This window comes from Triticum dicoccoides, chromosome 7A (assembly GCF_002162155.2).
Source record: "Triticum dicoccoides isolate Atlit2015 ecotype Zavitan chromosome 7A, WEW_v2.0, whole genome shotgun sequence".
Classification (NCBI taxonomy): domain Eukaryota; kingdom Viridiplantae; phylum Streptophyta; class Magnoliopsida; order Poales; family Poaceae; genus Triticum; species Triticum dicoccoides.
This window is the reverse complement of record NC_041392.1, coordinates 641,290,891-641,296,115: the sequence shown is the minus strand read 5'-3', so window position 1 is coordinate 641,296,115 and position 5,225 is coordinate 641,290,891.

Genomic DNA, 5,225 nt, shown 5'->3' with positions numbered 1-5,225 from the left:
CTAGGTGGCATTTTTTAATCTTTTTCCAGTTTTTTTTGCTTTATTTATTTTATTTTGTTTGTACTTTCTGTTTTCCTGCGATTCTTTTTGCTTTTAGGTCACAAAAATTATAAACTTTCTGTTAGTGCCATTAGCTTTCAAATTTGAATTCTTTGAAATTTGTGTGAATCACTAGTTTCTAAATAACTTTACTATAAAAATAGATTTTTTTAGTAATTCTTTTTCCTGCTATTTAATATTACTGTGTTTTATCATTATATTCAATTTGGTAATTTTTAGGTTATTTTAAATGTATGTTTTAATCAAAAACAAATTTCGTTATTCTAGTTTGCTAACAAAAAAATTATTTATGAAAATTCTTTTTGCTATTAATGTTTTGAACAAAAAATACTTTGATAATTTTAGTTGCATAAATTTTATATATTTTTTGTTTCAAAAATACTAGAGGTTTATAAAATCTTTTTAGTTTATTCCTTTTGCTATTAGAGTTTTATAAAATATTTTTAGTTGATTATTTTTGCTATTGAAGAATAATATAGTTTTGTTTTAGTTGATCATAACAGAATATTTTAATTGATTATTTTTAGTTCATTCTTTTTGCTATTAGAGTTGAAAAACACTTCAAATGAACTCTGAAATTGAAAAGCGCTTCAAATGAACTCTGAAAAGGTTGAAAGTTGGCATGGTATCATCATTTCAGCCACATAGCATGTTCTAAGAAGTTGAGAGGGTTAAGGCAAAAACTGGATGCACTTCGTGTGCAAAATGGACAAACTCTTTCGAAGTATCTGGGTTTTGGATGAAAACTCATCTGTTACAAAGGGATTTCATTTACTTGAACTTATTTGAACTCCAAACTTTTTGTGTGTTAAAAATGCACCATTCAAAGCCACATCATCAATTTTCAACCCTTTCTAACTTCATTTGCTATTTTTCATGCATTTACTGATTTTTTGAGCTAAATGACCCTGAAATTGAAAAGCACTATAAATTAACTCTGAAAAGGTTGAAAGTTGGCATGGTATCATCATTTCACCCACATAGCATGTTCTAAAAGGTTGAGAGGGTTACGACAAAAACTGGATACACTTTGTGTGCAAAATGGACAATCTCTTTCGAAGTATCAGGGTTTCAGACGAAAACTCATTTGTTACAAAGGGATTTCATTTATTTGAACTCATTTGAACTCCAGACTTTTTGTGTGTTCAAAATGCACCATTCAAAGCCACATCATCCATTTTCAACCATTTCTGACTTCATTTGCTATTTTCATGCATTTACTGATTTTTTGGAGCTAAATGACCCTGAAATTGAAAATCACTTCAAATGAACTCTAAAAAGGTTGAAAGTTGGCATGGTATCATCATTTCAGCCACATATCATGTTCTAAAAAGTTGAGAGGGTTAAGGCAAAAACTGGGTGCACTTCGTGTGCAAAATGGACAATCTCTTTTGAAGTATCAGGGGTTCGGACGAAAACTCATCTGTTACAAAGGGATTTCATTTATTTGAACTTATTTGAACTCCAGACTTTTTATGTGTTCAAAATGCACCATTCAAAGCCACATCATCAATTTTCAACCATTTCTGACTTCATTTGCTATTTTCATGCATTTATTGATTTTTTGAGCTAAATGACCCTGAAATTGAAAAGCACTTAAAATGAACTCTGAAAAGGTTGAAAGTTGGCATGGTATCATCATTTCACCCACATAGCATGTTCTAAAAAGCTGAGAGGGTTACAGCAAAAACTGGATGCACTTCGTGTGCAAAACGGACAATCTCTTTCGAAGTATCAGGGCTTCGGACGAAAACTCATCTGTTACAAAGGGATTTCATCATCACATTAAAACCAAAGTATAGTAGTGATCAAATATTATTACTGAAAAAATAAATACATAAAGTTAATACATAGTTCTCATTGAACAACATATAGCTCTCGAGAGCATCTAATTAAACCATACATTGAAACTATGTAAAACATTTCAATGCAACAACATATGCGATCATAATCGCAACTAAGGTAATAATTGATCCAACGGCATAATGATACCAAGCCTCGGTATGAATGGCATATTTTTTAATCTTTCTAATCTTCAAGCGCATTTTATCCATCTTGATCTTGTGATCATCGATGATATCCGCAACATGCAACTCCAATGCCATCTTCTCCTCCTCAATTCTTTTCAATTTTTTCTTTAAGTAATCGTTTTCTTTTCAATTAAATTTTAACCTCTCGACAAGAGGGTCAGTTGGAATTTTCGGTCCATATACCTCCTACATAAAACATCTATGTCATGATGGTCGGCATAATTGTCATAAACACTAAATGAAAGAAATAGTTATAAAAGATAGTATATACCACATCCGAATCATAGACAGGACGAGGGCCGACGGGGGCGAATACCAAAACCATCGCACTATATAATAACAAACATTCAAACAATAATAAAAGTAAGAAAATTATACAAGTAGCAATCTAAATCATATAAGTAAGAGTTTTTTTTCTTTTAGAAAGAAGATAAGAACAAGAGGCTCACCACAGTGGCGCCGGCGGCGAGATCGGCGCGGGCGATCGACGGTAGTGAGGACGTGGACGGGACAGGAAGGACCACCAAACTGATGTCTACTACATAACCTTCTTCTTGTAGACGTTGTTGGGCCTCCAAGTGCAGAGGTTTGTAGGACAGTAGCAAATTTCCCTCAAGTGCATGACCTAAGGTTTATCAATCCGTGGGAGGCATAGGATGAAGACGGTCTCTCTCAAACAACCCTGCAACCAAATAATAAAGAGTCTTTTGTGTCCCCAACACACCCAATACAATGGTAAATTGTATAGGTGCACTAGTTCGGCGAAGAGATGGTGATACAAGTGCAATATGGATGGTAGATATAGGTTTTTGTAATCTGAAAATATAAAAGCAGCAAGGTAACTAATGATAAAAGTGAGCGAAAACGGTATTGCAATGCGTTGAAACAAGGCCTAGGGTTCATACTTTCAATAGTGCAAGTTCTCTCAACAATAATAACATAATTGGATCATATAACTATCCCTCAACATGCAACAAAGAGTCACTCCAAAGTCACTAATAGTGGAGAACAAACGAAGAGATTATTGTAGGGTACGAAACCACCTCAAAGTTATCCTTTCTTATCGATCTATTCAAGAGTCCGTAGTAAAATAACACGAAGCTATTCTTTCCGTTCGATCTATCCTAGAGTTCGTACTAGAATAACACCTTAAGACACAAATCAACCAAACCCTAATGTCACCTAGATACTCCAATGTCGCCTCAAGTATCCGTGGGTATGATTATACGATATGCATCACACAATCTCAGATTCATCTATTCAAACCAACACAAAGTACTTCAAAGAGTGCCCCAAAGTTTCTACCGAAGAGTCAGGACGAAAACGTGTGCCAATCCCTATGCATAGATTCCCAAGGTCACTGAACCCGCAAGTTGATCACCAAAACATACATCAAGTAGATCAATAGAATACCCCATTGTCACCACGGGTATCCCACGCAAGACATACATCAAGTGTTCTCAAATCCTTAAAGACTCAATCCGATAAGATAACTTCAAAGGGAAAACTCAATCCATTACAAGAGAGTAGAGGGGGAGAAACATCATAAGATCCAACTATAATAGCAAAGCTCGCGATACATCAAGATCGTGTCAAATCAAGAACACGAGAGAGAGAGAGAGAGAGACAGAGATCAAACACATAGCTACTGGTACATACCCTCAGCCTCGAGGGTGAACTACTCCCTCCTCGTCATGGAGAGCGTCGAGATGATGAAGATATCTACGGGTGAGGGATCCCCCCTCAGGCAGAGTGCCGGAACAGGGTCCCGATTGGTTTTTGGTGGCTACAGAGACTTGCGGCGGCGGAACTCCCGATCTAGGTTATGTTCTGGAGGTTTCTGTATTTATATGAATTTTTGGCGTCGGTCTCACGTTAGGGGGGTCTCCGAGTCGTCCACGAGATAGGGCCCATGCCCAGGAGGGTAGGGCGCACCCCCCACCCTCGTGGACAGCCCGACACTCTTCTGGCCCAACTCTTTTACTCCGGGGGCTTCTTTTCGTCCATAAAAAATCATCAAAAATTGGCACGTTAATTGGACTCCATTTGGTATTCCTTTTCTGTGATACTCAAAAACAAGGAAAAAACATAAACTGGCACTAGGCTCTAGGTTAATAGGTTAGTCCCAAAAATCATATAAAATAGCATATAAATGCATATAAAACATCCTAGATGGATAATATAATAGCATGGGACAATCAAAAATTATAGATACGTTGGAGACGTATCACAAACCTAGACAAATCTTGAGGAAAATGGAGTTGGGACAAAGAATTTCGAGAGGAGAAAGCTTATAAAGTGTGGCTCGGGTATTTCATCGAACACCTCATGTGCATAGGAGGTGAGCTAGAGCACCACAAAGCTCTCGCACGGCTAGCTAAAAAAACAAAGAGTGCACTGCTCTGCTCGCGGGCAAGGTATATATAGGCCTCTATTTGGTCCCGGTTCCAGACACAAACTGGGACTAAAGGTTGTGGGCCAGGAGCAAGGCCCATTGGTCCCGGTTCGTGTCTGGAACCGGGACCAAAGGGGTCACACGAACCGGGACCATTGGCCCCCGAGGCCCGGCCGCCCCCCTGGCCTCATGAACTAGGACTAATGCTCCTATTGGTCCCGGTTCGTATGAGAACCGGGATTAATGCCCTCTTCAGGCCTGGATCAAAACCCTGTTTTCTATTAGTGTTAGACTGTCTCTTAGTTGGGGGATTTTTCGGTGTTAAGTTTCATATTCTGGCGTACAGTTTTTTTTCATAATTCCGCGTTTTAGAAATCCTTGATATTTGCATGCATATTTGCCAAGCTATGTTGCTTTGTAGAGGATGCTCATTCTCAAATGTGCAATGCACTAGATGATTAACCTTGAAAGCCAAAGTATTGTAAATTAACATTTTGTTTGGACGATAATGTTTTACTACTTACTTTTTGTTATGTATAGGAATCAACATGGGATATTCAACTCCATTCTGTTTTTTTACATATTCATTATATTGTTCTAAAATATGGTGAAGCAGTATTTTGCTTTTATGGGTCCCCGAACTTGCGGTTGCATTATTGTATTTTTTCAAAGAGAAATATCAATTATTGAATTTGGTTTTAAGCTTTCAATATACATGCGTCTATTTATATGAATTGTAT